This window comes from Euprymna scolopes, chromosome 18 (genome assembly GCF_053919585.1).
Source record: "Euprymna scolopes isolate OS-2025 chromosome 18, ASM5391958v1, whole genome shotgun sequence".
Taxonomy (NCBI): domain Eukaryota; kingdom Metazoa; phylum Mollusca; class Cephalopoda; order Sepiida; family Sepiolidae; genus Euprymna; species Euprymna scolopes.
Window position 1 is genome coordinate 43,056,722 of NC_136499.1, and position 12,876 is coordinate 43,069,597.

The 12,876-nt window shown below is 34.4% G+C and overlaps 1 protein-coding gene across 2 annotated transcripts in view; it reads left to right on the plus strand.

The window, feature by feature from the left end:
* The window catches only part of LOC145297595 (conserved oligomeric Golgi complex subunit 7-like), a 93,242-nt gene that overhangs the window by 33,692 nt on the left and 46,674 nt on the right, over nt 1–12,876 (plus strand). The gene's annotated exons all lie outside the window — the stretch shown is intronic.

The following is a 12,876-nucleotide window of genomic DNA, read 5'->3' on the forward strand; positions in this document are numbered from 1 at the left end:
GCATGTCTTTTCCACATTAGCATGTCTTTTCCACATTAGCATGTCTTTTCCACGTTAGCATGTCTTTTCCACATTAGCATGTCTTTTCCATGTTAGCATGTCTTTTCCACATTAGCATGTCTTTTCCACATTAACATGTCTTTTCCATGTTAGCATGTCTTTTCCATGTTAGCATGTCTTTTCCACATTAGCATGTCTTTTCCACATTAGCATGTCTTTTCCACATTAGCATGTCTTTTCCACATTAGCATGTCTTTTCCACATTAGCATGTCTTTTCCACGTTAGCATGTCTTTTCCACATTAGCATGTCTTTTCCACATTAGCATGTCTTTTCCACATTAGCATGTCTTTTCCATGTTAGCATGTCTTTTCCACATTAGCATGTCTTTTCCACATTAGCATGTCTTTTCCACATTAGCATGTCTTTTCCACATTAGCATGTCTTTTCCACATTAGCATGTCTTTTCCACATTAGCATGTTTTTCCACGTTAGCATGTCTTTTCCACATTAGCATGTCTTTTCCACATTAGCATGTCTTTTCCACGTTAGCATGTCTTTTCCATGTTAGCATGTCTTTTCCATGTTAGCATGTCTTTTCCACATTAGCATGTCTTTTCCACATTAACATGTCTTTTCCACGTTAGCATGTCTTTTCCACATTAGCATGTCTTTTCCACATTAGCATGTCTTTTCCACGTTAGCATGTCTTTTCCACATTAGCATGTCTTTTCCACATTAGCATGTCTTTTCCACGTTAGCATGTCTTTTCCACATTAGCATGTCTTTTCCACATTAGCATGTCTTTTCCACGTTAGCATGTCTTTTCCACATTAGCATGTCTTTTCCATGTTAGCATGTCTTTTCCACATTAGCATGTCTTTTCCACATTAGCATGTCTTTTCCACATTAACATGTCTTTTCCGTGTTAGCATGTCTTTTCCATGTTAGCATGTCTTTTCCACATTAGCATGTCTTTTCCACATTAGCATGTCTTTTCCACATTAGCATGTCTTTTCCACGTTAGCATGTCTTTTCCACATTAGCATGTCTTTTCCACATTAGCATGTCTTTTCCACGTTAGCATGTCTTTTCCACGTTAGCATGTCTTTTCCACATTAGCATGTCTTTTCCACATTAACATGTCTTTTCCACGTTAGCATGTCTTTTCCACATTAGCATGTCTTTTCCACGTTAGCATGTCTTTTCCATGTTAGCATGTCTTTTCCATGTTAGCATGTCTTTTCCACATTAGCATGTCTTTTCCACATTAACATGTCTTTTCCACGTTAGCATGTCTTTTCCACATTAGCATGTCTTTTCCACATTAGCATGTCTTTTCCACATTAGCATGTCTTTTCCATGTTAGCATGTCTTTTCCACGTTAGCATGTCTTTTCCACGTTAGCATGTCTTTTCCACATTAGCATGTCTTTTCCACGTTAGCATGTCTTTTCCACGTTAGCATGTCTTTTCCACATTAGCATGTCTTTTCCACGTTAGCATGTCTTTTCCATGTTAGCATGTCTTTTCCATGTTAGCATGTCTTTTCCACGTTAGCATGTCTTTTCCACATTAGCATGTCTTTTCCACGTTAGCATGTCTTTTCCACATTAGCATGTCTTTTCCACATTAGCATGTGGGTTGCATGTCGGCCATGACAGGATAATTGATAAAATTTCACAAAAATCAGATATCTGAACTCCCATAAAGTTCTTCCATCTTCTTTTTACCCCCTTTGCATAAAACTAGATTAAACTAAATATAGCTCACTTTTGAACCCCTAGCAGCTGTATTATGAAATTTATGATTGGTTAATTAGTTTAGGAGTAAATCCTCTACACACAAGTCTATAAATACATAAATATATCTCACTTAATAAAGATATGTATATGTAAGGCTTATATGTTTATATTTAATTCACTGCTTGGGGCAGTAGTTACATACAAATAAATAACAAAATCCTCATTTAGATAGCTCAGTAGTGCAATACTAGAGCTATAAATAAATTTAAAGAAAATATTTATATATTAATTTTGAAATAAAATAATAAATTTGTCGTTAATTTTTGTGATTTACAGAATTTAATTCCAAATTTTCATTTATATATATATATATATATATATATATATTAGCATTACAAGTTGATTTCTTTTCTTCTTTTTAGATAATTGCTATTTTTATCAACTTGCATGAAAAGAGCTATGTAAAAGATGCTTAAAACCGTTTGAATTATGCAAATACCATCAGTAGTTGAAAAGTTATGAGAATTTTAAGTGCCAAAATTTAGGCTTTTCCGTGGACATTTTTCTTTAGAAAAAGTGGGCTAAATTACGGGCCTCAACATTTCAAGAAATTCAGTAATTTCACCATCATTTATTTATTTTTCAAGTTATTCTCATGAATGCCAGCAACTACTGTAAAAGAGTAATAAAAAATGCAAGAGAGCTATATGCCCAGTCTGTTAAATCCAAAGTAGCTGATCAGTGGCTTGGTTCCCACCAGTTTTGGCAAATAACAAATAGGATCCTGAACAGAAGTATGCGTTCTATCTAGTGTTGGGACGATTCCTAATTTTTATACGATTCCGATTCCGATTCCAGGAAAATATTGATTAACGATTCCGATACCAAGTACGATTCCGATTCCTAGGGAATTATTGTTTTGAAATATACTAGGTAGTTTTATACTTATGGTCGGTAGTTCCCAAATATGTTCCCTAACTTTAGAAGAGATATTTTATGTCTACACCGTCGTGTTTTGGTTTAAATAAAATTATTATATAGTAAACTAAACGGAAAAATTAGCAAAATTTATTTTAGAGAAAATTTATTTTAATTAATTGGAATACAGAAAAAAAAACCAAAGAAAATAGAATTTATCCTTCAGAGCAAAAACAAATAAAATAGAATTTATATAACAGAACAAAAACAAGAAAATTAGAGAATAAATTAACACGATTCATTATTTTGGTCCTCATAATTTACAGATTTAATGAATTAAATAAAAAATATATAGCGGAAGAGAAAGAAAATATATACTAATTAAATATAAAAAAAGATAAATATTTAATTTAATAATTTATAAATGAACGTGTGTAATGAAAAAAACAATGTGACATGGCGCCGTAGATACAAAATAACCCTTCCAAAGTTAACGACCATATTTGAGAAATACCATTAATCAAAAGTTTTTGTGTTTTATACCAAAAGGTAGGTATAGCGAAAAGTTACAAGTAAAGGAATTTCAAAAACGATTTTTTGTTTGGCTATTGATAGTTGTATTTGTGACGGCAGTTCTTCAGACCTCCATAATTCACAAAGAGTAGTTAACACCTATTGTTTTTTCTTTTTCATTACTTTTACATGTTGTTTCTAACGTGAAGAATAAGTTTAGCCAAACTAATTTTGAAATAGGGTATATCAAAGGAACACATATAAAAATTATACCACTATAAAAACAAATGAAATACTAGATAAAATTGAGCAAAAATAGTTACCAAAATTACAGAAAAAGATAAAACAAAACAAAAAATGGTGAAGTTTGTTGAGTGAAATGAATTATCGAAAGAATATTAATTGAACTAATAGAAATGTTAAATAAAAAAAATGTCACATTTCAATATTTTTTTAATAATTAAATTCTCAGGGTTGTCGAAATTAAAAATTAAGTGATTTTTTTTAATTAGACTTATTTCGAAGCTTGTTACCTTGAAAAATACATTTTAACCCCTGTTTTTTTTTATAAATAAATTGAACAAAAAAACGCAATTAAAAAAATTTACTTGATAATTGAAACTTTAAAAACATTAAACATTGAAAAATTACTTATCTCACAAATTAACGTCCAATAAAGTAGATCCAGTCTTCATACAGGAATTCGGTTATAATAAATATATCTTTCCCAATGTTAAAAATTAAATCTTTTTTTTTTTTTTTGGAGAGAGAGTGCTTTAAAATCGCCCGGGAATGCCGCCTAAAATTTTAAAGAAGTAAATTTTAGGAGTTTAGTGCCTTTCAAAGACGATTATCATAATTTATTATCATCCTTTAATTTCCTTTTTTCCTCCCCCACACCTTTCCATGTGGTTCAGTAGTTAACCAGTGCTCCTGTTGCTGTCAGTCAGCTATCTTTACCTAAGTTTTAATTTCTAGTTAAAAGAATTTTTCATGAATAGAATCAGCATTTTTAAAAATTATTTTTTTAGTTGTATATATTGTATTTACTCTTTGAAGTTAAGGAAGGTTAAAAAAATTGGGGACTTAGGCAAAAAAAAAAAAGACACTGCGATTTCGACCCTAACTAATAAAACTGCTCTGAGTGACTAGTTGGTAATTTTTTTGTTCCTTTTCTTTTTTATTTTGCTCCTCCAATTCATTTGGATGCTTCTGCTTCATAGTTAAATGTTTTAACATGTTGGTTGTGGTCATGTTAGATGGTTTTGTTCCTCGCGATATTTTAATTTGACAGACTTTGCAAAACTTCAAAAAGTTTCTATGCAAGACTTTTTTTTGGACTTTGAGGCCATATTAGAAAATTCAGTTTATCTGTAAACAAATAAATTACTATTAAATTTTGTTTTAAAGCTAGTCACTTATTTGGATAATTAATTGAAAATAATCCGCTAAAAAAGACAAAAAGAAAAAAATATAAAGGGATGGAGCGGTAAATTGTACCAACCAGTAGTTAACAAAAAAAAAAAAAAAAACTTATAGAATTTAATTTTTGAAACCAATGTATAAAAGTTTACACAATGAAATGCAAATATGCATTTCTTTTGATTTTTTTTTTTTTTTGGTTGACTGTGTTCAATTCACACATGGTTGATGCGGTTCAATATTGCTAAACTATAAGTCTTAAGTAAAATTCTATTTATAAATACTTTTTAAAATGAAATTATTTAATTAATCGTAAATATTATTTAGACATAAAAATTAATTGATTACAACACCTTTTAAAAAATATATATTAATTTCTTTTTCGTTCGGCAAAAAACTGCGTCAAACACTTTTTTTTTAATTTTCAATTTAAAATTCTAGAAAAAAGATTATATTATTCTGCTTTTAATATAATCAAATTCAGGGTTTTATCTTTCTGGAGAAAAAAAAATTAAAAAATGGATTTTATTTCAATGAAATTTTAAAAAAACAACTTGACTGAATTGAATTAATTACCCTTAAATTAACGAAGGGGTTATTTAATAACTTTAGGTTTGGAAGAGATAGGTATGGGGTCGGTTTTTTTTAAACATCAAAAGAAGCCGACTACTGTCCAAATTTTGCGAAATAATACAACGTGATCAATTTCATTTTAGAGATATTTCTTTCAAAAGCCTTCTTTTAAAAAAAGAAAAAAAAGTATATTGTTCTATTAAACCTTTTACTGTTTAAATAATTTGACTTTGCTCGTTTTAAGAAAATATAAGTTGAAAAAGCATTTTCATTCACTATTAGAAGATTTGTCAGTAAAAAAAAAACAGTCGCCAAAAAGATAAGCGTTTTTTTTTTTTTTTTTTTTTTTTTTTTTTACTCGCAATGTAGAGCCCTGCATACTTCTTTTCAAGTTAACTCTTTTGTAGTTTTGATCACAATAGATCTGAATGAATGAAGCTTGTAAGGGAAGGGCACTAAGCATTGCCCTGTTAATAATGAATTTCTTTGGTTTCTTTTTATAACATGCTACATTTCTCTCTTGCCGTTAGAAATATCAGGACATTTTTTTCAACATCAGGATAAAAGAATCGTAATGAAGGAATCGGAAAATTAAGGTATTTTTTAACGATGCGATTCCGATTCCGATACCTTCCAAAATACACGATTCTTACGATTAACGATTCCGATTCCGATTAATCGTCCCACCACTAGTTCTATCCCAACCATTATCAACGAACCAGAGGTCATCTCGTCAGCTTCAGACAAGGCCAAACTATTCGCCAAGAACTTTGCAGCTAATTCTACCCTATGCGACGAAGGCCATCAACTCCCCATATTTCTTCCTATAACACAGAACATGCTAGGTAACATACAAATATCTGTGCATGAAGTCGCCAAGCTAATCAAGAACCTTGATTCCAGTAAAGCTACTGGCCCTGACAGCATCCCAATTATAGTGTCAAAAAAGCTTTAACCAGAACTTGCTCCCATACTTACAAAACTGTTTAAACGTTGCCTTAAGGAGAAATGCTTTCCAACACCCTGGAAAACCTCATCAGTTTGCCCTGTATTTAAAAACTCAGGTGATAAGTCATCTCCCTCTCAGTGCAGATCAATAAGTCTCCTGTGTGTCATGAGTAAGTTGCTGGAATCCATATTAAATAAAGAAATAGTCAACCACCTCAGCAGAAATAACCTTCTTAGTGACACGCAATATGGTTTCCGTTCTGCAAGATCTACCGCAGATGTGCTAACGGTTATATCTCATAGGATTAGTGAATCTCTTGACAAAGGCTTCCTTTCCAGGGCAATTGCTCTTGACATATCAAAGGCCTTCGACAAGGTATGGCATAAAGGCCTATTTTACAAGATCTTCAGCTATGGTATAACTGGAAATGTTTTCTCTATCATTAAATCATTTCTTTCTGATAGGCTCATAAGAGTAGTGGTTGATGGACAAAAATCAGAGGTCTGCAGTATTAATGCTGGAGTCCCTCAAGGGTCCATCCTGGGCCCAACTCTCTTCCTGATCTTCATCAATGATCTCCCTAACACACATACTTAAATCATTCGTTGACATCTATATGCTGATGACACGACCATCTACGGCAACACATCAAAGGCTGTAAATGACAAAGCTCTCTCTGATTCTCTCTCCTCTGATTTCGAACAAGTGGTTCAGTGGGGGAAGACGTGGCTGGTTACCTTTAATGCATCAAAAATCAAACTCCTATCTTTACATCATTAACGCTTTGATCCCCATCTTGAAATGGATGGCTCTCGTCTAGGAGAAGCCCCATGTTTTGACAAGCTTCTGTGCTTGACCTTCACTCCTGATCTGAAATGGAACACGTACATCAAGTCTGTTGCCAAGGTTGCTGGAAAGATGGTGGGATCCTTCTACCACTCCAGAAGATATCTCACTACTGATGCAATTCTCTATCTATATAAAAGCCAAGTACGTCCAAGGATGGAATACTGCTGCCATATCTGGGCAGGAGCTGCTAAAAACAGCCTATCCTGCCTTGACAGAGTACAAAATAGACTTCGTGGCTTAGTGGGGGATGCCCTTTTCTTTTCCCTGCAACCTCTCTCCCACAGAAGAGACATTGCAAGCCTATCCTTGTTTTATCGTTATTTCCATGGCAGGCGCTCATCTGAACTCCAATCTCTGGTCCCCCCTCGCCAATCTTTTACGATAAACACCCGTCTAGCTGAATCCACTGTCAAAAACTTTCCCCACTCTTTATCTATGCTTAAATCAAAACGTAAATTCCATGAACAAAGCTTCTTTCTTAGAACTGCACGCCTGTGGAACTCTGTTCCGTCTGCCTGCTTCCCTTCTGACTACAACTTGGATGTCTTCAAGTCTAACATAAACAAATTCCTGATGAACCACCCCCTTATGTAGACACGTTATTAAATATCCACACTAGTGTACTGTACTTACAATAACCCTTATCCCTGAGTGGCTTCCAGGCCTTGATAAGTGGTGACCACTGTGTAAAAAAAATAAAAACAAAAAAACTTAGCACTCTTATGTAAAATTGTGTGCTCTTTCTGATTATGCAGTCAAATTTGATGCATCTCTTTACCATAAGCCATGAATTATAAATTCAGATGTACAAATTTCAATTTTTTTTAAACTGGCGCATGGTATCATACAGTGGGTGTCTATCCATGAACAAAGCTAAGTATTATAGTGGTATTTAAGTATAGCTTTATTGAGAGCAGTCATTTTCCTGCCTCTTCACCAAAGGAGAGCTAAATCTGGGTGTAGCCATTGAATGCCTAAAGAGCATTCATGACTGGTATTTACTACTCCTCTAAAAGAAAAAAAAATAGTTGAGTAGATATGAATTAATCTCAGAAATAAAGAAAATTTTTCATAGAGATTTTGGATTTCTGTAAAAGATGGAAATTCCCATAGTCGACCAGAACTTATACATTTTGGGACCAATCCAATTTTTAATTTTGTAAATCCTCTCTATCTGGCCCAAAATATACCCCTATTTTCTGAGATGCAACCATAAATTGTACTCTACATGAATCCTTGATGTAGCTTTCACAATAGTAGGAATCCTGATAAGCAACAAATATATATTCACCAGTTGATGGTAATTTTTTTACCTTGTTTCCACCTTAACATTTAAAATGATTACTTTTATAGGTTTTAGGGTATGCTGAAAACAAATATCGCATTTAAATTTTCTGCAAATAAGTAGTTTTCCGGATATTAACCAATGTCATTTCTAATGTTATCGCTGGTGGCTATCTTGGTACGCGCTAGCGCACAAACCTAACCCAAAGAAACTATGCGCAAACACACGTACCAAGATGGCCACCAGCAATAACATAAGAAATGACATTGCTTAATATCCGGAAAGCTACTTATTTGCAGAAAATTTAAATGTGATATTCGTTTTCAGCATACCCAAAAACCGTTACAGATAGTCATTTTAAAGAAAAATGTTAAGGTGGAAACAAGGTAAAAATTTACAAAATGCATCACAATGAAATTCTTTATCGAACCGCCTAATTATTATTATTATTTAGATATCTTCAGTTAAAAAGAAAAAAACTGGTTTGTTTTACAGATTCAAAAAAATGGTCTTGAGAATGAGTTAAAAAATAAATTCAAGTTTCATGATATATTTTTTTTAATTGTTAGGTTAAAGTACAGAATAGTTAACAACACACTCTTCCTTCCCCATGTTAAGAATAGGTTTCTAAATAATAATATTATTTCAGCATGGTAGCATAAGTGCATAAGTAACTTTTATTTGTTATATGTTTGTTTGTTTTTACCACTAAAAAAAAACTAGTACATTTTATTGTTTTTTTAACGCTTTTCATACATGCGTACTACAAGCGTTAAAAACAACAAAATAATATTGTTTGGAAATCAAATTTGAAAAACTTGATAATAATTTTTTTAAATTTACAAATCCAGAATAAAAAGTGCAACTTTTCTGCTTTTAAAATAAAAGCAGAAAAAAGCAGTTTTCTATTTTTAAGAGAATACAAACTCGTTAATACGCTGACAACGATGGTTAGTGCATAGCTAACCATCGTTGTCATCGTTTCCCTTTAAGCGATTTGAATTTCTATAAAAGATAACATTTAAAAAAAATTTCCGCACAATTAATAATTATCAAATATTTACATATTATACGAAGGGCATGCAATAAGCAATGCCCCTGACCCACTTCCCATAGAGCAATGAAACTTGGCACAGTTATTAGTCTTTCTCTACATAGGAACCACGTAGAGTTATGCATTTCTCCTATCATTTGATGCAGTTCTGGAAACCGTTTTTGTAGAACTCTCCAGGTTGGTCCTCCAACCATGACGTGACTTCAGAAATCAAGGCTACATCATCTGGGAAACACTTTCCTTTCCAAAACAACTTCATGGCTGGAAAGAGGTGAAAATCAGAGGGTGCAAGGTCAGGAGAGTAGGTAGGATGGAGGAGGATTTCATAATCACACACCCGTGCTTCTGATCTGGCAACATGCGAGTTGTGGACTGGAGCGTTGTCCTGCAGGAGGAGGGTACATTTGCTGATCTTGCCCCGCCTCTTGATTTTGATAGCTTCCCTTAATTTCCTCAAAAGTGAAGCATAATAGGCTCCTGTAATTGTGGTACCCTTTGCCAGGAAATCTGTCATCACTACTCCGTCCTGGTCCCAGAAGACTGTGAGTATGACCTTGCCAGCGGAGGGCTGCATCCTTGCCTTGTTTGGATGGGGTGAGTCCAAGTGCTTCCACTGCATTGACTGGGCTTTGGTCTCTGGATCATAGTGATGGACCCAGGTTTCATCGTGTGTAATCAGTCTTTTGAAAAACTTTGACTCATCTTCTTGGCACATCTCCAAATTCATCTTCGAGCACTCAACGCGTTCTTGCTTCTGGAATGGTGTGAGCAACGTGGGAATCCATCTGGCAGACACCTTATATATATGCAAATGATCATGAATGATAGTTTCCACAGACCCTGTACTAATCTTGACATCTTGGGCTATTTGGTGAATAGTAATGCGCCGATCTTCCAAAATGGCAACCTCAACTTGACGGACAGATGCCTCATCAATGGCAGAAGCGGGGGGGGGCGACCAGGTCTGGGAGCTGTTTCCACAGACTTCCGGCCATGTTTGAATTCACGATGCCAGTGTTTTACAAGGTCATATGATAGGGCATTATCACCATAAGTTTCTTTCATTTCATCAAAAGTCTCCTGTGGTGGGTGTCCTTTCAAAATACAAAAACCGGATCACTGCTCGACATTCAACAGGCTCCATTTCACACTTGACTCAGTTCAAACACGTATAAAACAGAAACCACAATTAGTTCAGAGCTGTAATTTGCCACATAACCCGTAGAGATATAAATCATTGCACATGCAAAATTTCAGCTACATCAGACAACTGGAAGTGGGTCAGGGGCATTACTTATTGCACGCCCCTCGTACATAAAAATAATTCTGAAATTATTATCCATATGAAAATGGATGATATATACCGATTTATCTATCAATTTTTAAATATTCTTTGTCAACTTTGCTTGGTCATAACTTTGCTTCCTGTGTTCATAAAAATAAAAATCAAACACCAGTAGAGATGGACTTCTTTGTTTATATAGCCTGTAAAATTTCAGCTATATCCAATCAAATTTAACCCCACGCATATGTATCCAAACGTAACGTATGAAATGTAAACATTGAAAAAACTGTTTCCCTTTTTGCTGTCATAATTTTTTACCGTTTTTTTTTTTTTTTTTCATTTTTAACTTGGAGCATAAAAATATTGAATGCATAAAAGAAAAATGAATTAACATCATTGGAATGCTTATTCTATTCTCTTTTCATCAAATTGACCAACAAGTAAAAAAGATAACTTGTTGAAGCACATTAGGTATGTAATATTGCCGATGTCCATGAAAATACAGCATACACTTGTAATGCTATATATATATAATATGATATTTCAATTTACACAAATTTTGTATTTATTATTATAGAGTCAATTATTTCATATTATATTGTACCAAATATGTTTTCAAAAGTAAGAAAATATGTGATATACGTATGTGATATACGTATATCTGTACGTGATGTTGCCAAGTTAATCAAAAACCTTGATTCCAGTAAAGCAACTGGCCTTGACGGTATTCCAATTATAGTACTCAAAAAACTTCAACCTGAACTAGCGCCCATACTTACAAAACTGTTTAAACGTTGTCTTAAGGAGAATAGTTTCCCATCTCCCTGGAAAATTTCATCAGTATGCCCTGTATTTAAGAATTCAGGTGATCGCTCATCCCCCTCTCAGTACAGGCCAATAAGTCTCCTGTGCGTCATGAGTAAGTTGCTAGAATCTGTGTTAAATACAGAAGTAATCAACCATCTCAACAAAAATAACCTTCTTAGTGACACTCAATATGGTTTCCGTTCTGCTAGATCTACAGCAGATGTGCTTACAGTTATATCGCATAGGATTAGCAAATCTCTCAACGGTGGCAATCTTTCTAGGGCAATTGCTCTTGACATATCTAAAGCCTTTGATAGGGTATGGCATAAAGGTTTACTTCATAAGATCGCTAGCTATGGTATAGCTGGAAAAGTCTTCTCAATTATTAAATCATTTCTTTCTGATAGGTTCATAAGAGTAGTAGTTGAGGGGCAAAAATCAGAAGCTCACAGTATTAATGCCGGTGTCCCTCAGGGGTCCATCTTGGGCCCAACTCTTTTCCTGATCTACATTAATGATCTTCCAAATCACATCCTTACATCATTTGTAGACATTTATGCTGACGACACTACCATTTATGGTAGCACATCTAAGACAGACCAAGTTCTCTCCAATTCTCTCTCCTCTGATCTTGAGCACATAGTACAATGGGGAAAGGAGTGGCTGATTACTTTTAATGCATCTAAAACCAAGCTTCTCTCTTTACATCATCAACATTCTGATCCACATCTGGCATCAATTGAAATGAATGGCTCTCGTCTTCAGGAGGCCTCAAGTTTTGACAAGCTTCTGGGCTTGACCATTACTCCTGATCTTAAATGGAACACGTACATCAAATCTGTTGCCAAAGTCGCTGGAAAAATGGTGGGATCTTTCTATCGATCCGGTAAATATCTCACTGCTGATGCTATTCTCTATCTATATAAGAGCCAGGTACGTCCAAGGATGAAATACTGTTGCCACATCTGGGCAGGAGCTGCTAGAAAGGACTTGTCCTGCCTTGATAAAGTTCAAAATAGACTTCGTAGCCTCGTAGATGTCCTTTTCTCCTCCTTGCAACCTCTATCTCACAGAAGAGATGTTGCGAGGTTGTCTCTGATGTATCGTTATTTTCATGGAAAGTGTTCGACTGAGCTTCAATCTATGGTCCCCCCTCGCCAAACTTTCACAAGAAACACTCGTCTAGCTGTAAACACTATCAATAATTCCCCCCACTCTTTATCTGTGCCTAAACCTAAACGTAGATTCCATGAACAAAGCTTCTTTCTTGGAACTGCACGCCTGTGGAATTGTCTTCCATTTTCCTGCTTTCCAGCTGACTACAATATGGTTGTGTTCAAGTCTAACGTAAATAAGTTCTTGATGAGCCGTTCCATATAAGTTATCAAATTTACCAAATTTTCATTACTAATGATTACTATATTGTCCAATTTCTACTGTACACTCTTTAACCCTTATCCTTGAGTGGCCTCTTGGCC